Here is a 14,606-nt window from a genome sequence, read left to right on the forward strand (position 1 = left end):
GGAAGAAAGTGTAGTAAAATAAAAGACAAGTGGTATAAATTATCCTCACATTTCTTGCCTAATTTTGTTTCTGTCATGGAAAAGAATAACACTCTTGTTGTTTCTAATTGATATTCTCTGTTGGTGTACAGCACAGTATTTTGGTCTGCAGTTTCATTTGCAATGACAGAGGAAATAAGGGTGATTTTCAAGAAAAACATATTTCATTCTTGTTTAGAGAAGTCTGAACAATGCACTAAAAACAAATTCCAAACCTATTTGATTAAACTAAAATATGTATTTAACATAAAATTCCTAAACCAAATCAGTAATTTTTGAAACATAATCATGATACTATAAACCTAGAAAAGGTCTGTAAGAAGCAAAGATATGCATGGATATGTATTAAGAGAGAAGTGACTTGGTATTCACAGATACTTGCACAACAAAACTAACATTGAAATGAGACCTAATGATACTATATGGAGAGATGTCACATCACCAAGCTGAGATATGATAGAAAAAAGAAATAATTATAAAATAGAACATTTTTCTGGAAAACATAATAAATATTTCCATTGCCCATTTTTTCATGCTTTTCTTTCACTTGACTTCTCTTTGTTTTTAGATCACACTCCAAGCTCCAATACCTGGATGCTACAAAGGACTCTGCTTCTGAGATTTCTCACGGCATGATTTCATACCTGTCAATATCAATTCCATAATGCAAGTGTCCAATGCATAAATATTCATGTGAAATATATTTTCTATATCTAACACCTACCTGCTGATATTACACAGCAAACATAAACATGACTAAGTGCCAAAAAGCCCACCAAGTTTGGGACTATAATAAAAGCCCTCCAGCACACAACTGGGCAGCTATTGTGGGACAGGGCTTTCTAGTCCATTGTCCCAGGTCATTAAAAAATTAAGCCTTGGATTATCAAAAGGATGTAAGAGAAACACATTTTTAATTTTAAATAGGTTTTAAAGGAATTCATTTTAGCCCCCAGGTATTCCTATCAAACAAGAACCTCTGAGGATTCACTGATTTCACCGAAAAAACTGTCCAGCTTCCCAAATATACCTGGCCTGCTCTGAAGAGCCGTTTCCTCAAATAAATGTGGCACATGACCTTACTCAGCTCAAGTCATACTTAGTTGTCACATTTAATTGGGATCAAGAACACAAGAATAGTCTTTGTTGATAAAAAAGTATGCCTCCCTCAGCCTCCTATCCAGCTGTCTGTCCTGTTCCTACCTTGGTTTCCAGCATAACCTGTCTGTCTCCTCCCTGACTGCACCATCACTTGAGTCATGCTCTGTGGTCTTTTTGGGGAGCTGCAATACTATGCTTACTTACCCAGGATGGCATACCATGGGAAACCACCCAGCAGAAGAGGCTAGAGAGATGTGATCTGATTTTTTTCTGCTGTTTGGGTGGTGAAGGGAACTGCTGTGTGCCCTAGGAACAAAGGTTGCCTTTCCCGGAGTGATGTGACCTGTTAGGGATGACTAAGAGTGTCATTGACGCAGATACAAGAAAGTCTTATGTTATAGCCCAGATTTAAATGAAAGACCAGGGATAATTTTTTTCTTTTTTTTTTTTTTTTTTGCATTAGCATAGACCTTGCTACCAGCTAGTTTACACATACTAACACAGTATACAGTTAAGCAAAACTGATTTTAAAATCTTGAAATCTGAAGCTTTTAAGAAGGAGAAAAAAGCAAAACCCCCTCCAGAGCAGTGAACATAAGCATCCAAGCTTTATAGAAGGCAAGTTTCTGAAGTTTGTGACTTCCTCCTGGATTTCTATTGCATTTTCTTGTAATTAATTTAATTTAAAATGCTTAGCCTTGAAGAGAGAAGATTTGCATTCCTGTTCTGATTCTCTGTCTTTGAACAAGTACTTAAAAAGTAAAGCATTGTAGTTTATTTTGTCAAATCTGAGTAAGTACATCAGGCTCTGAACCTGGGCTTTTACCATCCTTATACTAAAATCACACACCAAAATCCTCTGGCTTCACCTTATTTTCAAAAATACTTGCAACACGATATTTGATATTCTTGTTCTTCATCTGTGAATGCTAAGTGTGGGTTTCTTTCCTTCTTTCTTTCTTTCTTTCTTTCTTTCTTTCTTTCTTTCTTTCTTTCTTTCTTTCTTTCTTTCTTTCTTTCTTTCTTTCTTTCTTTCTTTCTTTCTTTCTTTCTTTCTTTCTTTCTTTCTTTCTTTCTTTCTTTCTTTCTTTCTTTCTTTTTCTTTCCTTCTTTCTTTCTTTCTTTCTTTCTTTTTTTTCTTTCTTTTTTTTTTCTTTTTTTTCCTTTTTTTTTTCCTTAAAGTCCACAGACTGACAGCTGGAAATAAAGAATTTACATTACATCTTCCTTTGGAGTCCACACTGGTGCCAGCTAATCTGAATAAGTAAGGGTGGTGAAACTGCAGGCTCCTGTAAATTTGTAAATGAACACTAGATGATGCTATATAACTTTTCAATGTATTATTTTCACACATAACTGAAAAAAAATTGAATAAAATCAGAAGACCAGACTAGAATTTGGTTTTAATACACTGACAAGTATGCACATAAGCCAAACCACAGCACTGAAATAAAAAAATCTACATTCTCAGTCAGCTGTCTCCATCTCAGCTGACAGATGCAAAGAGAGAGAGTACATGTGATTTTAGGGTTCCTTGTGCCAGACATTGTGGCAATGTGCTACAGAATGATTTTAAACAAATCTTTAACAGCAACAGTGCTTTCCACTTGCTTTGCCAAAAAAAATTGGCAACAGCCCCCCTGCCCATTGCACTGACTTCAGCTTCTTAATTCACAGGCTTCTTTAAAGCATTGCTCTGTCTGTATTTAGCAGAGATAACAGAATAGGCCTTTTTTACTGGACCAGGTATCAACTTTTTTGCTACAGTCAAGACAATGCCTTAAACTGGCATAAACATGACATGCTGTATTTGGACTAAGTCAGCTTGATCCAGATGAAACTTGTGCTGCCAGGTAGTGTGGTACTGTACAGAAAAAGGGTGTGACCCAGAGAAAAGGCTTTGGAGTCATTCTGACGTCTCCTGTTTTTCTTATAAGGAATAGCTCCTCTGAGCTTGATAACCCTTGTATGTATGATGCCTCTCTATCACAGTTCAAACATTAACAAAGTTGTGAATCTGAGTCTCAGGGTGGATACAGTTACAGATACAAACAGTTCCCTGTCCACATATTGATAGTTCTTTTATAATTTGCAGCAATATTAAAAGGGAGAATCCCAAATTTTGCTGTCTGGGAAGTGGACTAGCTGCTGCTCTTGCTCCAAGTTGGTATTCATCTCTGCAGTTTCCAGAACTCCTTGGTCATTGGACACTGCCTATGCACTAATATGCTCACCAGGCAGTCATGGAAATAACTCCGCTGTTATGCTCTTTTCACATCACTGGTGCAGCTTACCATTATCTTTGAAAAGGTGGTTGATGAAGGCACAAGGGCTTTAAGCTTACTTGAAGAACTAGTTTGATCCTTAGCCAAAGCTTTGTTAGTGATTACAAGATGTAAGATTTGAAAGGTTATTCACCAAGAGCTGCAAAATACTTCCAAAAGGTGAGTTGTCTGGCTAAATCCACTTGCTTTTCTTCTATGTAGTCAGGTTTTTTCGGGTATTGAAATAGTAAAAAGCAGGCTTATACTTTTGTAAAGTCTTCTGGACTTTACAAGCCACTACTCAGAGACAAATTCTATCCACTTGATGGATATATAACTAATTCCTCCATTTTGGGAATGTGACTAAGCCAAGTTGTATAAACCACTGATTAAGTATTAGAGGTCCTAGTGGATGAAATTACCTCTTCCTTCAAATATAAATATATGTAGTCAATCTGCTCATTTTCTTAAGATTGAAATACACTAATGTTCTTGGATTATGTTTGTTCTGCTTGGCACAATTTACCCATTGCATGCTTTCTCAGGTGACACCAGATAACATATTAAGTTTAGCAACATCCCTACTTGTCACACACCATTCCTAGAATGGCTTACTCCGTCCCCCTGCTCCTTCTCCCCTTCCTTAAAGGAGAGCAAGGGAGGAGTCAGCTTCTGACAGCCCCACTGTTTCTGTTCAGCCTTGTCCCTTCATGACAGAGGCAAGAGACAATGTTTCTTTAGTATCTCATGCTTCCCATACAGTTTCTACATCAGCCTGAAACAGGAGGAGGTTCAGTAATTCAGATCCTAGATTCCCCAAAGAACTGAGGGGGTCACACATGGAGCAGTGAAGATCCACGCTGGGCTTCTGCCCGCCCCTGAAAGACTTGTAGCTCTGGCTTGCCATTGCTGCTCTGGCCTTGCTTTAAAAGTTTTGACCACCAAGATGTGTGGGAGAATTGGGTGGCTATGCTAAATAACAGCCATATGTCCTCTGTTCTGGATAGCAATGTCATCTGACAGATGTCTTGAGTCTTCTGTTGCTTTATAAAAAAAAACCTAGAAGAACAACAACAAAAAACCCAAACCAAAAAACAAAAACCCCTACCCAATGTATTAATACTATTAATTACAACATAATGTCAATAAAACCATTCATTAACATTACTGACATTTTACAGTGAAATGACAGAAGGTGTTTCCACTGCCTAGTCGAGAGACATCAAAATACCTGCTTCATTTTTTTGTTGCTTTATAGGTGGGAAAACAGTCATGACTGTCTTTTGCAAATGCAAAAAGTGTTGTGGTGTTTCACTAATTTAATACCTAATCATCATGCTGTTCACTTAATTCTGATCTAAAGTCTATTGGACACACCCTGAAATGAAAACAAAGAAGAATAAAGTACAGCAATTCCACTTGTATGCAACTTACCCATGTCTTCTAAGTTGTCATTTCTGACTGTAATAAACTCTGTTCTTGATGCTCATTTTTATCTACTCTCTGTGTTGAAGAAGAAATAACATGAAAATGGATATGAAAAACATAAGACACGGTGTTTGGTTTAGTAGTTCTCCATTGCTGGACTCTCAGCAGGATCTGATTCTGAATCTTGTTGTGGGAGGATTGCATGGCCCTTGCCTGAAGTGCCTCAGAAGTATCATGATCCTGCCTGCAAAGGTGTGTGGCTGGAAGATTAGTGAGTAGAATGCAGAAAAAAGGAGGTTAAAATTACCCAGCAGGCTTCTGCAAAAATGAGTGGGTTTCAGGGGAATCATTGAGTGGAACCCAGGAAAGTATCATTGAAAAATTCTCTCCAAGGCAACCTCCACTGTAGCAAGGATGTGTGTTCTCAGATAAGACACATCAGAATAGCTGTGAAGGCTGTTGCTGTTTTTGTAGAAGAGAAACCTGTAGTGGTGAGAACATAGTTGAATTTTAGCATACTTGAATTTTAACATTTTCAGAACTAGGGCACAGGGTTTTGTAATGCTCCTCTAGAGCCCGAGAACAACTCTGAGCCCTGTCAACTGATTATGATTACAAGTGTGATGATAAGAGTGCAACCAGGGAACAGAAGCTGCACTCTTTTGTATAAACTAGAGAAGTTCTGACTTAAGAACACTTTCATTCTCAGCAAGACTTTTCTCATACTCTCATCAAGAATATTTTAATATACAACAGAACTTTTGCAATTACTCCTTGTATGCACCTTCAGCTGCATGTGTTAGGAAATGGGCCCCTGCACACAGGCCCGTCATTTTCTGTTTCATTAGTATTACTCCAACAGCAGTACACATCAAACACCTCTGTAGATCTACAGTTGCTCTTCTGAGAGATCAATATTGTCCTTTGTGCATGTGGGGAAAGTTTGATTTTTCTGATAAGAAGTGAAGGATGGTAGTAGGAACATTCTTTACTCTGGGAAGTCATACATTTGACAGTTCCTCAATTTCTCATCTTCACAGGAGCACAGCAATTTTGGGGTACTACATTATACAGGCAATACATAATGCAAGATCCAATTTAACTGCTTCATTGTAGTTACGAAATTCTCACATATAGCCCAGAAAATGGGGCTGAAAGGCTATAAAAATAAACATAAGCAAATCAGGGTCATACTTTAGCACTCAGATTCCCAATGGCTCACAAAGCATTCTGCTGTGAGAGACAATGTCACCACAGAAGTTACTGAAGAAGCCACTTATTCTTGCTGAAAGAGGGATATTCTGGGCTCAATAAAAATTTTCACGTGTCTTTTTGTGGGTTTTAATGCTAGTGAAGCCTTCAGCACTGGAGTTTTTGGTATTTCAAGCTACTAAAAGAATGGTAAACAAAAAGAAAGCTGAAATTTTGTTTTAACGCAGTGAGGTATCTTTAAAATTATCGATTAATAGAAAGCGCATGCAAATGAAAAGTGGGTAAAAATGCTTTAGTTTTTTTTTTCCCTCAAAAAATTGAACTCAGTCATCTCTGAGAGAAGGGACTTAACTTCCCTGAGTTAGCCTGCTTTTCATATCTCATTCCAGAATTAGATCTGAAGGATAGGAGAGGAAGAGATGGTGATGAATATTATCATTACTTTAGAAAACTCTGTCTGAAAGTCATAAGGTACATGGCCAGTATCAAACAGAAGATGGGAGTGCACTGCTTGGCTCTGTGCCTGAGCATCGGCAGCCCCCGCTCAGCAGAGAGAGCCTTCCTTTCCAGTAACTACACCATTTCCTCTTGAAAGAAAAGCTTCATTGTAAAAGTGAGATGATCTACCTTGCTGCATTAAGTGATTTTTATTTTGCTTAAATTTTTTTCTTTCATACAAAAATGTTTTACACACAAAGATAGCAAAGACAACTACTGTTTTAATAAAGTCCATTCCTAGTACAATTCCTTACTATGTTTCATAGCAGTTCTCAGGTTATATGAAGTATTTCAAGTGAACTGACCATATTTTTTTCTAGTAATGGCAGAAATAAACAGTGATTTGAAAATACATATTTTCTTTATAGCAATTTATTTAGCAAAGCTTCTAAATTAAGTCTGTCAATACTCAAATCACTGAGCAATCCTGTGCCAGTTTGCAACAATGAGCAAAACAGCCAAGAAATCCTAATGTTCGGGTATGGTCATTTTGATGACAATATAAGATTTGCTATTGACTTCAGTGGAGCTAAAATTTAGCCACAGAAGATTTTAGGGAATATCCCTGTAATATGAGAATTTGTTGCTTCCTCCACATGCCTCTTCTACTATTACAAGACAAGTTGGAGCATAGGAAAAGAGGATGAGTTTGGAAAGAGTGTATCGCAGCTCTTTTGAGCAAGGATAGGTTTACAACAGGGTAAGTTTGTGTGCTTTCCTTGGACTTCCTCCCTCAATAATGAATGAAACCTGTGGGGCATCCTCTCCTGTACATATTTCATTAATAACTGTTTAGTTAGGCTGAACAGAAACTTTTGGATTTATTGCTGACTGCTGGGATATGTACCAAGTTAACCCCACATTCAGGCTCAGAGGAGAGGGAGAAAGACTCACTCTGCAGCACCCTTTTCAACCCAAAGAAATTATCTTAAGCTTAAGGGTAAATTTTACTAAAATTTTGGTCTCTTGCACCTCACATCAAAAAAAGATTATCTCAGATCTGTCCTGCAATGTTCTGATTCTCCATGGGCAGCAGTATGAGCTGTCCAGGGTTTACATTTTGCTATGGCAACGTGACCCAAAGCCTTGTTGCAGGACTCCGATGTCAGCGGCCCTGTCCATACTGCACAAAGCTTGATTGTTATGTTGTTTGTTATAGAATTACACCAGGGTAGATGTGCTGTGCTGAATAACATTACTCCATTGGGACTCCAAACAAGATCAGGCTATCAGCATTTTGTCACTGCCGTGCTTTCTGTGAGATGCAAAGAATGCAGGAGGGGATTAGGGCGGAGGAGCCCAGTATCTCCCTGAAGCTTGCCCCGCAGAAATGAGGTCTCTCCTATTTCCATTCCCTGACACTCTGACACTACCATAAGGGCTACAGAGGTAACAAACCAATGCTGATTTCCCAGGTGCCTCCTTGGAAATACTCCTTCCTTGCCTCCACCTCCTCCCCCTCCCCTTCACCAGCTCCATGGCACTGAAGAAGGGCTGCTTGATGGGGTGACGTTCAGGTAAAGTCACCATAGAAACAGAGGCTCTGGCCTCATTCACACAGTGAGCTGCTCTCCTGCAGCCCGGAGAGAGCACAGAAGCTATTGTAGGTATAGTCAGAGCTGATCAACACTGTCTGTCATTTAAAGCCATGTAAAACAATATCAGCATATGCAAGGGATGAGATCTGGGGCAAATAATTTTCTCATTTGTTCATTAAATATGTGGTCCCTGAATCAAAAGCCATGCAATGAAGCTGTTAAATGTACTTCTCAATACACCTACAGAGCTTCTCCTGTGCACATGTACCAGCTGGAAAACCTGATATCCTGATTCTCTTATTTTTATGTGTGCCAGAGTCCTCTAATTTCTCCAAAAGCACTAAGGTACTATGTAAGAAGCTTGGATAAGATCCAGAATGTAGATAACAGCATAAGAGGCTTGATAAAAAACTCAGCAAGTTGTTGAACAAAGGATCTGATTCACTGTTGATTTATTAATTTTCAGCTTGCCTAAGTACAGTGATTTTTCCATAACATTTGCAGGTGTAAATTAACAAATAAAATGTCAAATCGTCATATTCAAAATCCATTAAAACATAGAAATGAAAAAACTTAGTTTCAGAATTGCTTACATTGAGGTCTCAAAGGCATTTAGGAGAAAAAAGAACAGAGATAAATCTGACAATATTTTCAGAAGTTCCTAGTCCAAGAGTTATCTCCAAAAATCACATTAAGCTCACAAATGATCTGTACAAAAATGCCCTGATCCCGAAATGCAAGTAATAGAGAATAATTACCAGAGAGAGTAAAGACAAAACAAAAAGAAAGATTATCCATAAGAAGAGGACAACAAGGCAGAGAGTAATTCAGGAGGCATCACAGGTGGAAAGGCAACTAATTGTCTAACATCAGCTAAAAAAATACTGTTTATTCACCTGTTTCCTCATTCCATCCCTGCCTTTCCTAAGTTTCTTAGCCGTCAAAGGGAACTGGGCATTCTAGCGCCTTTAAAGTTGTGCAGCTTTGTTTTACACTTGCCTGACTAATGCAATGGTCAGCTGCTGGGCTGTAACAGTTTAATGAAGAAAAATCACCAACTGTGGAGACCCCTGAAAAGTACTGTACTTTGTTAGTCACCAGATGTACAATACTGGGATGGCCCTGCTTCTCCCATACTATCTTTAGGCACAGAGGAAGGAGTCTGTAACCCCTCTAGGATGCTAGAACCTCTGTTTCCATTTACTTTAAGCTGTGGTGGAGCACCATGGGGTAATAAGCTCTGCAGCCTGCTGGAGAAAGACACAATGAGGACTTTAAAGACTAATGTGAGCAATAAAACCTTCATATTGATCATGAGCCACTGCTCAGTGTGACACACAGGTTGTGGCACAGCCTCCTGTCAGGAGGAAGCAGGCAGACCACAGGGTACAGCCTGCTCATGACTAATTTCTTTTAAGACCATCCATTCACCTGCTATTATTGTGCTTTATATTTGAAGTCTGTTCCTGGAAAAGACTGTTTGAATATATTGGTACTGTGTTAGTGTCCAAACAGGAGTATTGTTTTTGCTTAGCAGCCAGTGAGCATGTTATATAAAATGCAGTGAGACAGGGTACAAGACTGATTAATCTAGAGAAATTCCATATTTTGGCTTTCATTCCCACGGTCTTAGCTATAAAATTTTCTGTACTGCTCCTCTCCCATTAGCCTCATCAAGTAATCGGTGAGCTTTAGATGCTAATGCAATATATAGACTATGCAGATATATGTATCCATGATAGGATTTATGCAAGTTTGGTGTAATCTTATACTCTGAATATGTGAAAGTAGAGTGGCAGCAAAGTTAGACTTTTTTCAGTGTCTTAAGTTCCAAATTAATGCTTTTTTTTTTTTTTTGATCATGCACTTGCCTATTTCAGGGCATGTTCAGTTCTGACACTATCTCTGAACCATAGGTACAATTGATTGCTGAAGGAATAAAGATCAGGACTTCAAAACTTCCTGAAGCCTTCAGAAAGACTGAATGAAATGTATGATATAAAAAATAGAACCAAGCCTTTATTTTATAAGAATTTAGTTATTATAAGCAACAGACCCAATTTCACCTAGTTTTATTCTCCATTGATGGAGCCAAAGATTTCTCTAATTTTCCTTACAATTTCAATTGTTGTGCCTTCTCACAAGCCTGTGAAGCTGAGAAACCAGTCAGGTGTTTGAATGCAAGGGTTAAACCAAGACAGGTATGACACAGTGCATGCCATACAGATTTTCTGAACCAGGATATAGGAGATCCCTCACAGATATGAAGGCTGAAGCTGTTTCCTTTACACAGCAGTGAAAAGCAGCATCACCTACTTCTCCCATTGGGATGAATTGCCAGGAAGGATGCAGATTGTATTTCTGTACCTTTGATGGGGCATCCTGTCCCCTTGGTAGGGTCTGTGGGTGAACAGAAGGTGCAGCCTCAGTGTGCCATGCTGTAGCTGTCTCTGGCTGAGAAGCAACCGCCAAAGAGGAGGAGGAGGAAAAAGGAGGGAGACATGACAGTCAGACCACCATGATTTTAACATGTATGCCAAACTGCTTCTTTTAACAAATTATTTGGTGCTGTTATTTCTATTCTACTAAGTTGTATGAACTTAAAATATTTAGGTTTTAGCTTTGCTTTTTCACCCAAATATTATTCCTATCTAACATAAAGGTTTCTTCTTTTTGAAATATGATGATTTGGTGCTGTACAATTCTGCTATGCAGTTGTGGTAGGCTGACCTTGACTGGACGCCAGGTGCCCACCCAACTGCTCTATCACTCCCATTTCCAGCTGGACAGGGTAGACAGTAAGGTGGAAAAACCACCTGTGGGTTGGGATAAGGCAGTTTATTTAAAGCAAAAAGTAAAGTGGAAGCTTGCACGTGCAAAAAGCGAAGCAAAAGATAGCAGGGTTTATTCTCTACTTCCCATCAGCAGCGATGGTCGGCCAACTTCCAAAAAGCTGGGCTTCAGTACACATGATGGTTCCTCAGCAGGCAGCCATTGGAGACAATGAATGCCTGCCTTCCTGCTCCTTTCCTTAGCTCTTATATCTGAGCTGACATCATATGGTCTGGAATATCCTTTGGTTAGTTTGGGTCATCTGGCCTACTTGAGTCCCCTCCCAGGATCTTGCCCTCAACTAAGGAAGGAATGTTACAGTGCTGATGCTGTGTTCAGCAGTAGTCAAAACACCGATGTGTTATCAGCACCCTTCTAGCTACCAGTGCAAAGTACAGCACTGTGAGGGCTACTGTGGGAAAATGAACTTCAGCTTTGCCAAACCCAATACAGCAGTACATCTGGAAAGCTTTTCCATTTCCAAGTAAATAAGAAAAGAGAACACTCGTAAAGTATTCATTGTTTATTTTTGAATTACTGCTTGGCACACTTAGTCAACATATTAGAAACTGGTGAGTTAAAAGTACCAAACTTCCTTTTTTTTTTTTTTTAATGGACAGAGAAAATGGGCTCCGGTCTGGTGTATAATTAGTCGTGTCCAGCACATCTTCTTGGGCAGGGAGATAAACTGCTACCTCTGCCAGCTGGGGCAGTGCCAGTACCATGAACTAGCACAGCATGCTCCAGAAGCTTCTCCTTCTGCCCCAGCATAAATCAGCATATTCCCAAGAGGGCAGAGGAGGTGAGTAAGCAAGTGGTAAAAGCACAGCAATTGTGAGCCACGCAGGCATTCTCCTGGAAAAAGATCCTCTCCAACCTGCTTCTGAAATCTGTTACTAAAGTATTCTCTACTGAAAGCCAGGAGGTCATGCTTCGGTCATACCTTTAGGGTGTTACGTAAAGGGATTCTCTTCTTAACTTATATGACAAACTGAAACTCTGCTTGGAAGACAAATTCTTCCTCTCCTTTCTCTTCCTCTACTTCTGAGTCTGGTGTTCTTTCATCTCTTGCACAACTGCATACAACTAAATGCAGTCGTAGACTGAACAAAAAAATATGACTCTACATAAGCACGCGATAATGGGGATTAGAAAACAAGGTATTCATAGCTTTAAATCAAGTCAAAATGCTTTTAGATACTGAAGACAAAAAAGTAATGAAAAAGTCATAGGTATGCTCTATCAGGGTGCAGCAGGTTGCCAGTGCTCTGCATGACAAGAAATCTATGGAGGAGGAATGAAAAAGAAATGAAGAAAATAAAAGAAGGTGGAAAAGAGAGAGGGGTAAAGCTAGAGGGTGATGCTAACAGGATAAGTGTTCTCATACAAAGCCAGATCAAGGACTTTTTTTATCTTACTAGTAGGTATCTGACTGTGGTCAATAGTGGATGCTGGAAGAGAACACAAAAACACATACTAATATCTCTCCCAGACAATCTCCCAGAACAAAGAAATAGTCAGTGGAGAGGTGTTTCTTGAGCATGTTTGCCCTTTGTTGTGTCCAACTGATTTTTCTTCAATCATTTTTTAAACCCACCTAGACCCTTGTATTCACAACACCATGTGTCAGGGAATTGAATAGCTTAACCACAAGGACTGTTTTCTAGTTTTTTGGAATCCATCACCTGCTTGTTTCTTTCATTGACATTTGCATCTTTGCACTACTTGTGTGGGAAGAGACTGTGAGTGACAGTGAACCTTTTACCGTTGTATACCTTCCTTACTAAAGATTGTAGGGACATACATCATATTCCTCCTCTGTCACCCCATTTCCACTCTGAAGACTACTACCATACCTAGCCATTCCTCAAGCACACACACTTCACACCCTGGCCACCCTTCTCTGAACCTAACTCTCTTCTGCCATGCCTGGTTTGAGATGGGGGACCAAAACTGCTCTTCGTAATCAAAATCTCTCTACCATGGAATTATACTGGACCAATAATTATATTTTCTGATTTGTTCTCTACTTCTCCCTAATTTGAATATTTTATTTCCGTTGTTTTGTCTGACACTTGAGCCAGTGTATTTATACAACTGTTTAGCATCATGGCAGTGCTTCACTTCTGAATGACGATAGTCAGCTGAGAGCATCCTGTTTCCTATGTGAAGTTAAGATCTTTCTGTGCATTATTTCAATTCACAGGTTTTAGAGACTCTACAACAAAATCTGTTCATAAAGGGAATTTTTACTATATTGACTTTATGTATAGAGCTCTTCATACTGTACTTATTCAAGGGTAGATATAATTATTGTATCTTTTATATCATGACCTGCTAGTGACAGAAAATGCCCACAGAGATCTAGCAGAGAATTTCCTAATGGAAATACAGCTTATATTAGAAAAAGAGTGTTTTAGCTTGTGTAGATTATACTCATTTCCCCCAGAAGAGTAAATTATATGAGTAGAATATTTTTGTGCCCATGTCAATTTTTATAATTGCATCAGAACTGAAGTTTAGTCAGAATGGAAATTTTGAGAATAAAATCAACAATCCCAAATGACATTGAGAGATGGGCAATTTTTTCTTCCATAAGATTGATCTTTGCCATCAGACATATGGCCTGAAAATGTGGGTGAAGATAATCTGATGACCTGATTTTCATTTGGACACTACTATGAGAAAATAAGAATCTGTATCTTTGCAAAATAATGATAAAACCTATTGTGGGTGGTATGTCATCACTTCCCATATTTTTTTCCTGTGGAAAGTTCATCCAGAGATCTCACCCACCAAGTGAGCAGAAAGGATGCTAATTGCTGTCCAGTGCTTAAATGGACTGTTGTGTTTGCCCTTCTGAAAGATACTGTGTAGACGAAATGTTATGGTTTTGTCATGACCTGTTTGCTTCTATTCCGTATATTCACTGAGACCAGGAGCCTAGATGTTCTAGCAGAATCTATCCAGTGCTTTCACAGGAAAGTTTTTCAACTCCAATTCTAGAAATATTTTTTATTTTCATTCCTCATGTTTCCAACCAGTTATTCTGTTTAATTGGTATGATTGCAGTTGTTATTTATGAGTTTCAAAGGCTTAAAAAATCATTAAATATTATGATTTCAAAAAGTAGCTTTTCATCATCCTAATGATTTTCTTCTTCAGCATAAATGTTCCATTTCCTATTTTCTGATTGCCCTCAACTCATCACATCTACATATATATCCTGTTCACGCAGTCCCTGGGCTCAAGGTTGAAGGACATGCACCTGCATGGGGAGGAAGACCTTTGGGCAGGACGTTGAGTCCTGCTTGACATATCAGAAGAGGTGGAGAGGACTGTGGGGGAGGGGAAGCTGGAAAGGGGGCAGCTGGTCTCCCCTGAGCTTGCCCTTTCCCGAGCTTGCCCTCCCCCAAGGACCGCACAAGACCATCGGAGATAAGCATATATGTACATACAATAAATAAACCCATGCATATATACGTATATTTTATACGTGTATTTGTGTGTGTGTATGCACACACATTTATGCATATACGTATGTACGGCGTACATTTAGTTTGTATATAGACATATGCATGTACGTATATGCTGGTATACCCACGGGCACGAAATCCTCGGTTAATTATCCTTCGGGAGGAGTTTCCAGCCCGGAAACCCAGTCTCCTCCCGGCTGGAGCGAAGTGCCCTCCGC

This window comes from Pseudopipra pipra, chromosome 3 (assembly GCF_036250125.1).
Source record: "Pseudopipra pipra isolate bDixPip1 chromosome 3, bDixPip1.hap1, whole genome shotgun sequence".
In the NCBI taxonomy this organism is placed as follows: domain Eukaryota; kingdom Metazoa; phylum Chordata; class Aves; order Passeriformes; family Pipridae; genus Pseudopipra; species Pseudopipra pipra.